We start from the raw sequence: 16,290 nt of genomic DNA, 5'->3' as shown, positions 1-16,290 counted from the left end.
AAAACAACTTATCCCCTTTTTTGGTAAGAAACTTTTAAATTATTAAATAATTAACCATTAATATATTTTTCTTAAGCAACCTTGACAGCAGATAATATGACTTTTTGAAAGTGCATAGACTGATTGGAAAACTGAAACTGTGCAAAAACCTCAAACATGCGCCGCCACAGAATATGCAGCTGAATGCTAAAATGGAGCATATTCGCTAACTTATATATTACATTTATTATAAATACGCACACACACAAACATATAAGTGTGTATTATATTAAATTAGCACAAAACTAGTGTAGGTATGTGAGTGTGTGTGTCTGCAGGAGTGGCGAATTGAAATGATTGGCAATTAATATACTGCAGCCATGAATGCTAGTATGCGCCAAGTTATCATTAATGCATGTGTGTGTATATGTGTATGTATGTAGTATGTATTTGTTGCATGCGCGCCCTCGAAAGCTAAATAAGGTTAATCGCTATAGTGAAGTAATTTGCTGGATTTTCATTTCGTGCCTCTACGTATTACCAAATTTGGAGCAAATCCGTCGATTTAATCGCTGCCGGAATGACTCACTAATTCACTCATCCATCGACTGCCCACAGATAGCCATCATGGCTAATTAAGTTTCGCAACAAATTGCATATAATTGTTGCAGTGCAGTTGACATTTAAACATTCATATAAAATCAAATTTTCTGCACTTTAGTGTGGAATTGCGAAAGCAAATGACTCAAGAGTTACATGTCGCACCCGGAATGAAAATAAATGCGCATAGGTAGGCTTGCGCAACACATCCGTGTGTTGACTGCAATTGCAAGGCATTAAACTGTAAGAATATAAAAAGTATATTCAAATAACCATTTGCTTTAAAATAAAGAACTTTGACTTCGGTTGCGCTCAAATTACTTAGAATTTTTAATTATCTTGCGACTTCACGCTTGAATGCCTTTTTATATGCATTTAAGTATGTGTGTGTGCACATTTGCATCCAGTTTCGCAGCTAAAGGTATTTAAAATGATTAGCAACCTCAGTTGTGTGCCCGTTAGCCACTGCCAAACTGTTTTTTAATTGAGTTAAGAGCTTTTGATTGAGTGCAAGAAAAGAATAGTCGTCGACTGGGTAACAGATTAATGAATGCTGAAACTGAAGTAATGAAACTAAATTGAATAAGTTGCTTAAAATTTCAAAATGTTGTATATGTTGCATATATAGAAAGAAAAAAAGTAGTACGTTGATGCAATTCAAGCTCATTCATAAAAGCCGTAGGATAGTATCACAATGGACCTACGACAGGTCTAACTTTGTCATATTGGCAGCCACCAGACCTACCTCCCTACCTACCTAGATGCTATTTAAAGAATTTTGGCGTGTAGCTGGCCTAGCAGAAGTTTATTTATTTATTTATTTTATTTATTATGGTAATGATTATAATAGATTCTTATAGGCTAAGTAGATATATTCTATGGTTAGTAGGCAATACAAAAGAAAGCACAAATAAAACATTTTAAATAAATATTCAAACATTTCAATAGACGCTCTTTTGAAAATGAAAACTCTAATTTAGAGATTTTGTTTAACTCAATTAAGGTTGTAGTAAAAGGAGCAATTTTACGTCACATCCAATTTTTAATAAAAAAAGTGTGGCACAAAATTTTTTATACCAAATTTGATGCCATATGGCATAACGCCGAATAAATTTTAGTATGCTTCTATGTTAAGTTTTTGCCATTTTCATGGTTAGAGATATTACTATACCATGGCATGAAAATTTGTCACGCTTCAAAGTGTATTTTTTGCCATGTTGGTAGTTAGACATGTTATACCATGGCATAAAAATATGGCATGCCATAAAATATGGCATAACGCCAAATAAATATTAGCCCGCTTCAAAGTATATTTTCTGCCATTTTCGTAGGTAGACATGTTATACCATGGCATAAAAATATGGCATACCAGCAAAAAATCTTAGCAGTTTTCAAAGTGTATTTTCTGCCATTTTCGTAGTTAGATATATTATTTTTTAACAATACTTCCACACCACACTTTTATTAATCTATAATTTACTGCACTTCACAGTGAATTTTAATTCGTTATTCAATGGACCAGGCTCGTTGCGAGGTATTTTACTAAGAGAGGCTATATAATTTTTAACAAAAACACTAAATTTCATGCCTTAAATACCCTATATCTTGCAATAAGTTGTGCTATATAGCTTTTGAAATGTGTTTGAAATTTTATTCGAACTTTATGAAAACAAGTTTTAAAAAGATTTTTTGAAATATTATCGAATCCTGTAATCAAAAAAAATTTTCATCGTTTATTTTTTAATATAATGTCATACCATAAAATATGTTTTACCATAAAATATGTCGCATCATAAAAAATGTCACAGCATAAAATATGGCATATCTAGAAATACATTATATTGCTCTTAAAAAATTTTTCGAAATGATGGAAGTTATGGAAATAAGTTTTAACAAAACATCTTTAAACTTTATTTAATTTTGTAATCAAAACTAATAATAACATTTTTTTTTCTAAATATTATGTCATACCATAAAATATGTTTTACCATAAAAAATGTCGTAACTTAAAAAATTTCAAATAATAAAATGAAATTCGCTCTTAAAATTTTTTCTCAATCTTTTTCAATGTATTTGGAAACAGGATTTCTTGAAAAGTTATCTAATTTTGTAATTAAAATAAATATTAACACTTTTTCCAAATATAATGTCATACCATACAATTTCGAGATTTACGGAAATAAGTTTTAACAAAATTTCCTTAAACGTTATCTTGTCGGATAATCAAAATAAATAGTACAATTTTAGTTCTAAATGTAATGTTATACCATAAAATATGTTTCACTATAAAATATGTCGTAAGCTTAAAAATGCGACCGCATAAAATTAGATTCACTGTATTACTCTAAATGATGTTATATTGCTTTTAAATTTCTTCTCGAAATTCTTTCGATGTTTATGGAAATACTTTTTAACAAGATTTCTTGAAGTGTTATTTACTTTTGTAACCAAAATAAATATTAGCATTTTTCCCAAATATAAGAAAACACCATGAAATATGCTTCACCATAAAATCTGGCGCAATATAAAAAATGTCACACCATAAAGTACCGTACCTTCATCTGAAAATACGTTATATTCCTCTTTTTTTGAAAATGTTTGAAATTTTATTCGAAGTTTGTGGAATTCTATCAATATTTGATCGCACATTTTTGTATAATTTCATACTTCAATGCGAAAACGGAAGTTGCAGCTGGATTACTAAAAAATCAAGTGAATTTTTCAAAAGGGTTTGCAAAAGTCGCTTTTCATTTATGAATTTATCAATCAACATACTTATAAAACCTTTAGTGCTTAGTCACAAGAATATATGTATGTGTTAAGTATAATATGTATTTAAGAATATTTATGCGAAATCTAGAAACATCAACTGCCATGTAACATTTTCTATTCACCGTTAAATGTTCCCATTAAATGTACTTTTATGAGAATTTGTTCAGTGCAAACACTTAACAGCCGCCCACAGCCACACAGAGCCAGCACAGCACAGACAGTGCAAAAAGATCTTATATTATATAAAAATGTTTATATTAAAAGCCGCCTCACACACAGCAAAACTCTGTTAAAAATTACCGACTGTATGCGCTTTTAATGCAGCTAAAAAGTGATTGCTCGACTTGTTAGTGCAAAGGAACAAAGTCGAGGTGAGGTGCTCCAAACAAAGTGAAGTGGCTGTGTAGGCTAAGGCTACAACGACGATAGACAAGCGTACTTGGGCGAACTCGTGCACTTTAATGTCGTTGAATTTTGCATAAACCAACAATGAACTCATATTTAGTTTGTATTAGAATAAAGTTTAGCAAAGTTAAATGTTCAAGTGAGGCTCATGTGCGAGCTTAGGCGTGCTTGGGTGTGCCACACACTGTGGATTAAATTTACTGTGCAAAAAAGTCGAAACAACAAAAGGTGCTGCCAGTTTTTTGGAGCGATGCCAAGAATGGAACAAAAACAAAGCATATGGAGATGAAAAGTTAAATATAAATGATATCTGCTACTCGCAAGCATGGAAGTAATCACAGCAAAATATGCAAAATTGCATTTTGGGAAACAGAGACGCATACACTTGCAATTGAAATGTAGCTGTGGTGGTTGGTGCTTATTCATCGCCAGTTTAAAGCTTTGAATTGGCTAACTGCTAAATCAACTGAGTTTTTATCCAATTTATTAAAAATTGGAATGACAAGATTAATGATTTGAAATTAACGGGATCAGAGGTCTGAACTCATCGATAATACCATCGTGATGCTATGGATTGTTTTCAATGTTTTTAAAGATGTTTTCAATGCAAGGGATTTCGATTCAATATGCAATATTCACAGTCTACTTGGAACGTATTTTCCGCTAATTATAATTTCAATGTAAAACTTTTGAGTTAATTCTGGTTATAAAGCGGATGTCAGATTCAATTCTGCTTCTTTGATAGACAGATACATATTGACTAACTGACTTCAGAGACACATATTGACTGAAAACTTAAAAAAAATATTTCTCAAATTTCTAATGATTTTAATAAGTCATTAAGTCATTTTAATAAGCGAATAGAAATATTTTCAGTTTCTGTTGTGCCTTTAGAGAGGAAACAAGCGACTACAAGTATGCGATTTAAATTTAGAATATCCTTGTTTCTCATATCAACAGCTCTATATAGTGAGGAGCTGTAAAAGCTACCGATTACACAGTGCAACAAAATGTTCACTATATTTTATTTTTTCATTATTCCCACAAGGAACATAGGGCCGTTATAAAAATGTTCCAATTTTCTCTATTTAAAGCTAGGGATTTCATTTCTGGAGCGAAATCCACACGCATACCACAAATAGGAGATGGAGCTCAGCGAAGCACCTAACAGAAGGGTACGCGCCAATTATTTATTTTACTTTTATTTTTATTATTTTAAAGCTGGGAATTTATCTCTCTCCAGGTATGTGCTGGGCGTCCCGGCCCATGGCTGCCCTGCGGATTCCATTCGATGGCTATTTTCGGTACATCGCCAGTTGGTCTATGTGGTATACGTGGCCAATCCATCGCCATTTCCTTCCAATAGCCTGTTATTCGTAACGACTTCTGGTCTGAAAATGCGTAGTATACATCGCTGGCAGCCAAGTTCCACGACTCACAGCCCTTCAGGAGTACTGACTTTACATTGGAGTTGAAAATTTTTAGTTTGATGAATGTTGACAAATTCTGATGCGTTGTTGTTCACTAGGATCTGAAGTATAATATTTTTCCGATATATTATGGAAAATAAGAAGACAAGTATTTTACCAAATATTTGTGTCCGTAATTTTTTTACATTTAATGTCACCTTAAAGTTTGCATTTACCATTTTATAAGAAATTTTGAGATATTATGGCAGAAACCATATCTGAAAGCAACTTCAAACTTATTTTTATTTTTCTTAAGCAATCATGAAATAATTATGACACCCAAGTGACTAATAATTCCACTTTCCCACCATAGTGGAAAGGTGCAGATACTCCCTTCATTGATCCTGAACCTTTCTGCGGGGTAAACAATAGCTTCAAAAGTGCCTTTATACGTGAGCGGGAACAACGAGGCTTAATCGAGTACTGTAGAGCCCAAACGAACATGCGACAATAGAAAAAACTCATTCATCCAGAAACAAAAAAAGGGGACGGATTCTTGTAGACTCGGTAAAGAGGCACAGGATTTATTAATAGCCTAAAATTCTTTATGTAGGCTACATGGCTGCACAATATATCTTTCCAGGTCGCAGTGCAAAAATAGACATTTTTTATAATATTACCCTTACAGCCAATTTTTCAGTGCTTTCCAGTTAAACTAACTTTAGTCGATCAATGTTTTGGGCTTGAGATCAGTTTAAAAAATTTACCACAATTAAACTAGCACCGAATCTTGTACTTATATATCCAAATCACATTGACCAGCCTAAGCAGTAAGATTTTTTGTGTTTTGTAACAATAATATTATAATATAATAATATTTCATATTAATTTATATTAGTTGTAATTGAATAATCATTCATCTCTGCGCTCTCAACTCGTACTCTATCAGAAGTTGAGCTCAATTCACCACGCCACGGGCGTAATGTGCAAGAAGACCTATTTATTCAGTGTACTAGTGCTGCAGCAGACTTTCCTACTGAGAATATTTATATTGTAGGTAAAATATAAATCCAATGACTAACTAATAGTGAGTACATAATTCTTTCCACAGTCCCAGTTCACTACCCTCCCTCCGCTACTCACTTCTTTCTATTCACTGTTCACTGATTTTTATGTATTTTTTCTACTGCAAGCATGAAATTAAATCGCCATATCTGTTTTACTCTGAAGCAAGTAATAATTAATAATGTCAATTAGTGCACCAGCACAACAACAACGTCAACAAATAATGTATTTAAAATCTATTTGTTTGAAATCAGTCGTTTTATTTTTTTCTGTTTTCCATTAAGTAGCACTTGGCTGTCAGTTAGCTAATACCAGTTGCTACATTTTTCTTCGATATCTTTAATTAGTTTTGCTTCTGCACCATCTGCCATCACTGATGACACAAACGCCAATCGCATGCAACTATTTTCCAGGTTTTTAATTTTTTGTTTTTCATTTATTTATTTCTGCTTTTATTCATTTATTGATGTACTCAACTATTGCATTACTAATCCCCATTTACACAGTGAGATTAACGTCTTCATTCCGCTTCATTTCTCATGTCATTTGCTAGTAATCTACTATTTTATCGGAATGTTAAGTTGTATGTGTGCTGTGTGTTTGTATGTGTTGTCGCAACAAATATTTACAACAACTACTATACTCGTATGACATATTTACTGCGGAATTGTGACATGTTTTGACAAATGCTTTTGCTACCTCAAGAATGCGGTAATCATTACGATTTTAATAGCGAAATACTGGTCGTAAGAGTCACGTGTTCGTAGTACTTGGAGGAAAAGTGTGTATGTATATGGTGAGTGTGAGCGAGAAATTTCATATATACCACATAAGAGGTCGTAGTGTGTAATGGACCGATCATTGAATGAGAAATTAATTTTTTATTTGAAAAAAAAAAAAAATTTAAGTAGAATAAAGCAGAAAAATAGACGAAAGCGAAAGTACGATTAAGGCCACAAAAATATTTTTTATTTCGAGAGTGGGAGCGAAAGATCATGCAGCTACTTGTCAACTTTGATATGTATAAAAAGAGCTGCCTTGAAAGGGAGACTCTTTTTATTAAAATAGTAGTTCTTTTACTGAAATGAAATTTGAATAAGTCGAGCCAAGCACCACCTAGAGATTTGGTGGCTCCTAAAACACTCAGGCTAAAAAGCCCATTGTATTTGGAGCTCTGGATAGTCAAAGAGGGAAGGAGAAAAGTATCAGAGAAAGAGATAGGAAATAATAGAGACAGAGATAAAGGTAGTTAGTCTTGTGAGAATTTTCCAGATTCTTTCGCAAATCTGTAAATATCCTCCAGTTTTAGAGAGCGAATATTACTCATTCTCACGACATCGGAACCCAAAACTCGTGGCCTTGCTCTAGCAAAGGCAGGACACTTACAGAGAAAGTACTCAATTCTATCCGCCTCCTCCAAGCAAGACAGGCACATTGGGTCCTCAATGATTCCAATGGTGGACATATGCTGACCCCACGGTGCCCTTTAGTAATACCGACCATCAACCGAACGTCTTTCCTTCCAAGTTCTTTTACTAGTCTGTACAAGTCATTAAGCATTCATTGTGCACATGAAGGCTATGTAAAACAGAGCAGTATATTTCCATCTCCGCTCCTTTTCGCCATCGTCGTGGATGAGGTCATGTACCAACTCCCCACGCGATCCAGGAGCATTCAATCGACTTTCACTAAGCAACTAGAGGATTTGGACTTTGCTGATGATATTTCTTTACTCCCGCACAAAATGATCGATATGATCGAGGACGGACGCACTAGTAACGGTGGCAGGCAAAGTCGGGCTGGAAGTAAAATACGCAATTACCAAGCCAATATAAATCAGTCGCACCAACAATAACCACGTAATGCTAGATGACAAAGAAGTGGAGTTCGTTGATATCTGCTGCTGCCTGAGCTTCACTGTGGTAGCAGACGACGGAGCAGAAGAAGACGTCAACAACAGATTGAACAAGGCAAAGGCTGTAATCGTGCGCTTTTCGAAAATTTGGGCACACTCGCATATTTCCACAAACACGAAGCTCAGGATATTCAACGCATGTGCGTCAAGTCGAATCTGCTGTATGGAAGTGAAGCGTGGCTGGTTTCGAAAACGATCACGCAGAAACTTAAATGTTTCACCAACAAATATTTCAGGATAATATCCAGAATATTTTGACCCAGCATAATAAATAACAGAGAGCTTTGGAGCCGAACGAACGAGGAGTCCATCTTACGCCAGCTCAAACGCAGGAAATGGAGTTGGGTAGACTACGCTTTTAGAAAATAGCCCCTGACTATCAGTTGGAATCTTCAGAAAAGCAGAAGACGCGGGCGTCCAAAGAACATCTGAAAAAGATGTATCCTGCATGACTAATCTCACATTAATACAAGCCGGGACAATGCTAAGATGATATCATCTAACCGCGCATGCTGGAGAAGGTTTGCAGAGGTCCTATTCTTCTCAAAGGAGTAATCAGCAAAAAAACAAAATTAAACACATTTTAATCTCCAGCATTTGCACAATTACACAGTGGAATAGCCATTTTAGAGCCACAATCCCACGAGTTCCAAGCCGAGGTATCCCCATTAGTAGGGCGTATGAAGGCCTTCGTTGGTAAAACTCATGAGAGACGTTGATGCAGTACTGACACCTGCAAAACAAGCCGTTTGAAAATAACTGGCAGAGTAGTGCAAAATTCCTTCCCAGACAGAATGTTGTTGTTACTGGGTCCTGCCAGTGTGGTCTAGTCCCCGATCGTCATCGTCTAACTCATCTAACGATAGATCCATGAAATGTGGGTTGGTGCGTGACTACCATTCGGAATTCAGAGAGAACGTAGGTTCGAATCTCGGTGAAAGATCAAAATGAAGAAAACGTTTTTTCTAATAGCAGTCGCCCCTCGGTAGGCAATCGCAAGCCCCCGAATGTATTGCTGCCATGAAAAAGCTCCTCATAAAAAATATCTGACGTTCGGAGTCGGCTTGAAACTATAGGCTCCCCCATTTTAGGAACAACATCAAGACGCACGCCTCAAATAGCAGGAGGAGCTCGGCCAAACACCCAAAAAGGGTGCACGCGCCAATTATATACATATATATATACAGGAGAATAGTGCCGACCATTTTTTCCGTTGCTGTCTGGTTTCTGAAACATTTAGAAGGTACATTTTTGCATCGGATTTAGTGAGTGTAGATAAGCTTTATTTCCGTTCCCTCGACAAATTGCTGAAATGTTTAGAAAGTCTGGAAAATTTGCAAAAGATGAATGAATCCCAGCCCTGTATCTCATTATCCTCAAATTTCTCTCTTTCTTAGTCTTAAGCACAATGAGCAATACTGCCAGAGCATTTGGAAAATTTCAAGCCATCTACAATTCTTTAATTTTTTCCCATCCGTGGCTGGTAAAGACTTTCATATATATTTCCTCAATCATCATTCTTTGCAATGGGTGTTAAGTTTCAATTTTTTGGTAAAGCTACAATACAAATAATTTATTAAAAATATTATGCATATATTGACTTGAAATAGTAAACAAAAATTTGTGGAACTTTCCAATCCCCAGTCTTTTACCTGAAATGGTGTTTCTAACAGTTCCTCAAATAAGTTTTATGAAAGTTCTTGAAAATGCCAGTTAATTAATAATCAGAAAAGGTTAGAATATTTCCATCCCCCATCTTTTACCTGAAATGGTCTTTAAAATAAGTTTTATGAAAGTTCTTGAAAAGGTAAGTTAAAGGGATTAAATGTTTTATCCAAATTTTGGGAAGAAAACAAATTTACTAAGCAAACTAATGAAATAGTCTTCCTTTTCCCTATAGACCTCAGTGCTTAGCTTAGAGCTTAGTTTGCTCAGCGATGAAGTTCAGCGTCGATTCTGAAATAATATTGTATTTAAACATTATTTTTGAGGACATATGACGATTTTATTGCGTTTGCTGAACAAACTAACAGTCTCTGTAGACTCTAATCTATTACACGTGCCACCTTTTCTCACTTCGCTTCCTATTCGGCTACCTACAGTGCTTGAAAAGCTTCCGTTTTCATGAAGATAAAATATCGCGTTAATCGTAAAAGTTTTAATTCGATATTTACATACATATTACATATAAATATATATATCGTTGGCAACATAAAATTTGCAAGATCATACAAATCATGCCTCACGCCTGATATCGATCACAGTTGTGGCGCATTCTATTCGTATAAGGCCCACCACAAATATTAATTATTTTGTACACACAATTTGGTTCACATAAACCGTTGATGAATTATGAATTATGTAAGCGAACATGACAAAGATCTTTCCATTATACGGAAGTTTGTATGTCTCCCTGCAAACTGCGTCAGAGCACGAGCGCAAAGCAGACAATTTAATTAATAACGTAACAACAAAGAAAGGCCACTAAGAGTTCAGCTCCAATTTAGAGATAGGAAATCATGAAATGAAATGAGCTGCACGCAGTTGAACAATCAAAAAGTCAAGCAGCCAACGCAATTTCATGGTCAAGTCACACAATTGAAATTCTTACGCAAAGTTGAGCACGAATAATGAGCTCAACTACAATGAGTACGCGTACACTTATACATATGCATATGCACATACACATACACATACACATACACATACGTAGAAGAAGAAAAGAAATAGAAACTGAAAATTGTTTAGGTGCCATGGGCTATTGATATGCCACTTTTTGTTTATGTCTATAAGAGGGTGTAATGTACTAAATGCCCAAATAGCTTTGTGAATTACGGGGTTTCGGGATCTCGGGATTTTAAAATAGTGATAACGCAATCCTGAAATTTTTCAGAAATTTTTAAATAAAGCGTTTCACGTTGGGCAAGGAAAAGTATTTGATCTGAATTTTGGCAGAGCTATAGGTTTTTGTTGTAGCCATAATAGGTAATTCGTATTACTCTTGGGCACATATCATAAGAAAAAAAAAAAATAAATGCCCAAACAGCTCAGTTGGCTATTGGATGTAAAATTTGGTAATTTGGCAAAAATAAAAATGAATCAATATAAATAGCGCTTGTATCAAGTGGCGCAAATTTAGTCATCCAATTTTGGTTGGGAATAACTTTTTTACTGAATAAAAACAATTTCTTTGAGTGATAGAAATCTGTATTTTCACTTTTATGAGCCCTACTGCTTGTTTGTTTTGATTACTGCTGCTGTCCAGTTCATAAGTGTCAAATATGATTGACATAAGACGCCATTTGCAAAAATCATATACTTGTATCTTTCGATGGGGTGATTAATTTTGCGCCACTTTGTATTTATTTTGTGTTCCGTGTGTGTGAATAAATAACTTCTCGGATAGCCAGGCGGTCATCGAATCAATGGAGGCAGTTATGAAGGTTAAAAGTACAAAAGATTGCCCAGGAACGCCCGGCAGCTCTAAATTATATCAGCACTGCCTTCAAGGTCAGTTTTATATGGGTTCCGGAACATAGAGATATTGAAAGAAATTGCAAGGCAAAGCCAATATTGGAATTCATAATGGCAACTTGCAAATTAAGTAAAAAAATAGTACTCTCGAGAAGGCTAATAGGTCATGGAAAGAAGAAAATACTTGTGTTACAACCAAGCTAATTTGGCTACAAAATTTAAAAAAAGATCAGAAGAGTGGGTCAACCTCTCAGAAGAGAACATCTCGAAGGTTGTGGCTTGTGTCATTGGTCATTGGCTGTTATGTAGCCACTGTTCTAGGCTAGGAGCATTTTCGCATGAATACAGCCGAAGTTGAAAAGATATAAGTAAGAAGAAACAGTAGAACACTTTCTCTGTAATTGTTCAGCCTTAGCTAAGAGCAGAGCAAAATTGTTAAAAAAATACCATTTTGACTCTCTTACGGAACTATTCGGTGCTGGTCCTCCATGATGAATAAACACTGAGGTTCCCGTGTTGCACAGTGGTACCACAACAAACCTTCATAGACTAAGTGAGCTGGCTATTTTTAAAACCGACCGCCACAAAAACCTAACCTAACCCTGTGACCAAATGAAAATACTAAAAATGGTCTACTATCAAAAAAATGTTTTTAGTTTTAGTTAAAAAAATGTCTTTTATTTTCAAGGATAGACACATTATATAAATCTTATTAGTCTGACTGATCTCTGTTGAGAATAGCATCATTATTTCTTGTAGTTAGCTTGAAATATTTATTTTAATCAGTGTCATAAAATTAGGTAAAATATTCACCATTTCAACGCTAACCCAGCTCTATCTTAGATTTATTAAGAGAACTGTATTTGAAGTACTGAGATTAGTGCCATAGATGGCATAAAAAGGCCACAAGATCGAAGTGGAAACCTTCTTTTTCATTCAATCATTCACTGCCATTTCAATACGAAGGAGTGTAGGTAAGAAGTGTTTATAAGAAATTAGTTTGATTTTTCGGTATAATCTTCTTTAAGCCTAAAAACCGATTTAGATCCTTAATAAATTTTTTATGCCGTAGGAATATTGCTTAAGTATAAGCCTGCTCAATCTCTAAAAATACCAAAAAAAAAAAACAATCAGGCTTATATAATATATTATATTTATGTAGGCACCAGTAACAATCTGCTTCAAAAAGTCATGACTTGTCCTCACTACCCAGATTCAAAAGCCCACGTGAAAGTAGTTCCCCACAAGAAAAATGCTGGATTCGGGTATTAGATCGTCTAGCACTTAGCAAGCAAGCAAACGACCTCAGGAACAGATTAAAAAAGCTCAATGAATTCTATGCGGAAAATCTGCTGAGCCTATTTGTTCACAAAAAAAGCTAAGCTTAATACACACACACATACATGTATGTAAGCCTATATATGTCCATACGTAAAGTTACGTGCTTAGATTTTGTACAAATTTGGTATGCAAGTAACGGCTGTTGAATACATATATAACAAAGAATGCCACAATTATAGCGCCGTTAATGACAGCAGCATACATGCGAAAGCACACGCACACATTTACACTCTCAAAAATGTATACACTTAGTAAAAATAGAGTTGCTCTACAAAAATGTAATACATCGCACTTTCGGCAAAGCAGGCAATTACCCACTCGACACATGGGCGTACGCACATAGCAATTCCAAAGGCATATAAACTATTAGAAAAAAGAACCTTAACAATTTTCTGCTCGACATTTTTTTTAATGTACTCACGTCCGCACATAATTTATAATATTAGCTAAAATTTATGTGCGCAAATTTGCTGAATTTTATGCAGTCGCTTACTTTTGTATTCGCTCAATTTTGGAATTTTTGTATTTTATTGTTTGTACTAGCGCATTTTCTTCTTGTTGTTTTCTGTTGTAAAATAAACGCTGACACTGAAATAACTGCACACTCTGGAAATTAGTTCACTTCTGAGGGTTAATTGCCTTTCTGACCTTCACGGCGCGTGCGATATTTGACGACAGATACAATTCGGTTGCGTGTTAATTGTTTTTTTTTTTTAAATATGTACATGAGTAGAAGTGCAAATAAACCGTTAGTTGGAAAATTACTTTAAAATTTTATACACAGCTTTAAATATATTGAAATGCGCTAAAAGTTATTTAGTGGAGTCGCTCCAATGAAGTTCAATGCAGTTGAGTACTGGTACTGAGGACAAATCGGCGGATCTGCTGGGAATTTGTATTCACTGTCGAGTGTAATTTTATATTAAATAAATATTAATATTCATAGCGGTCGTCTATCGGCAGACAAGGGCAAATCTCCGAGTGTACTTTTGTCATGAAAAAGCTCCTCATAAAAAATTATCTGCCGGAGTCGGCTTAAAACTGTAGGTCCTTTTATTTTGTGGAGCAACACCAAGACACACACCAAAAATAGTAAGAAAAGCTCCGCGAAGAACCTAATGGAAGTGTACACACCAATTTTTTATTTTTTATTCCCAGTTTTTTCGTTTATTTCAACTTACCGAGTACCATTCTCAGTGAATATTTGCACTTAATAATGACTATTGAATATATGGACGTACCTGTAAAGAAAATAAAATTTCATTTAGTAAAATATTTCTATTTGTCAGCAATGGAAATAAATTCGATACTTATAGTATATTCAAAAATTATTATAATAAAAACCATCGAAACTTTGCACCACCAGCTTGAATTTTTTTTACCATATCCATAAATTGATACCATCAATAGGTGGAATATTAGGCCTTCACAGTTTATTTTGTTTCTCGTCGTCGAATAGTAAATATTTTTTATGGCAAGTCATTTGTAAAGTAATTACAAAGTGAGTGCCAAGACCTTCAAAGACCTTGGATGTTCTTGCAAACAAAAATCAAAAACAAATTTGTTTGAGAAAAAAAAGTTGGTGAGGTGATAAATATTGGTTCTGCTGACAAAAATTGAAAGGAGCTACAAACGTGCAAACTTTATTTCTTTGATTAATAAAACAAAAAAAAATGCGCAACTTTTTCCAACATTCAAAAATACGTCTACATCGCCTTGACGTGAAGTAATAACATTTTTGAACTAACCCCCAAACCTCTCACTACTCATCTAATGCTAACCAACGAATGACATTTAGTTGAATTGTCCTGTAACTCTCAGGTAGCATGCAAATGATCAAAAGACTTAAGACACAAACTTGAATTTTTTTAAGGTCGCACAATTTCAACGTCCTAAATTATAAAAAAAATCGAGATTGTGATAAACATTTTACGCAGGGTTTTATGAGAAATACAATTTATGAGCCATTTTAAATCTGAATGCATTGATTGTGCGAAGATTCACGTATGATAGAATTGATAGAGTGCAACGCAAGTCACTGAGGTGAGTGAAAAACTTTATAATTAGATGTTTTTCAAGAAGATGAGTGCATGAATATAAAAAAACAAAAACCAAAAAAATATATTTTTCATTGAATGTGTAAAACCTTTTGAGCTAAGTAGAAGTATTGAAATGCTGTTTTGTTCTTAGAACCATCTGAGCCCGTGCTGCCTACTTTTGATATCCAAAAAGCAATGAAACTTGGAAAAAAGGGTTTCAACGCTCTAAAAGCACTAATTTTTTTTTTAATTTTATTTATTTATATTTATTTATTCATATTTATTTAATTTTTTTAAGCACTATTTTTTTATTTGTTTATTTATATTTATTTATTCATATTTATTAAGTTTTTTTAATTTTTTATATTTAGCAAAAGCAAAAACTAATCATGCAAAGTGTTTCGTACGATAGATGTACCACCCTGTATAAACTCTTAGCACTGTTTTCCCAAATCTCATTTAAATACCAATTACCATTTGCTATTGTTTTTGCCTCCAAAGAATGCGCATGAGCAGTAAATTTGCAAATAAATCACCAAACAGTACCAAATTTTTTTAGATTTTAGTTTTTCACAAAGGAACTTGCAACATTTTGTAACAATTAATGTACAAACACAAAGCCATAAAAAATTCACACAAAAATTTGAAAACTACAACGACAAAATATCAGTGGCTAATTTGGTTTTTTTTTTTCTAAGTAGCGGTGGTGTTGAAATGGTATTTTTGGTTGTGCGAGTGGTTCTAGCAGACGGTGTAAAGAAAAGAGAACGCAAGAAATACAATGGCATGTTTCGGGTCAGTGACAGCCAACAAAAAGTAATTTAGTCAGTGGAAACTCTAAAAAGATAAAAATAATAATTTAAATGAATTCGTTACAAATTTATTTTGTATTTAATTTAATTTTTATATGCTTTGTGGGTTTTTTATTTGTTTTTTATATTTTATATTTTACATTTTTTATTTTTATAGTTTTTTTTCTGTTGACTAAACATGCGCACTACCGAGGCATGTAAATAAAAGTTAAGTACTTGAGCAGCTTAGAATGCGTTGGCTAATGGATTTGGCATACAAGCGGGCGTACAATGAACGCCTGCGCAATGCAAAGCTTAAAGAAATATGTATACTGTAATATATATACTCAAGTAAATACATATGAATTTATTTATTTAGCTATGGTAGTTAAATGAAATTGTGTTTAAGCAGTGGCTGGGAATGAGTTCCGGTGCCGAGTATAACAAGTAGACAGAAAAGTGGTGCAAAGATATGTGTAGGGGTAGGTAATAGCGCAGAC

Source organism: Anastrepha obliqua, chromosome 5 (genome assembly GCF_027943255.1).
Source record: "Anastrepha obliqua isolate idAnaObli1 chromosome 5, idAnaObli1_1.0, whole genome shotgun sequence".
NCBI lineage: Eukaryota > Metazoa > Arthropoda > Insecta > Diptera > Tephritidae > Anastrepha > Anastrepha obliqua.
Note: the sequence above shows the minus strand (reverse complement) of the source record.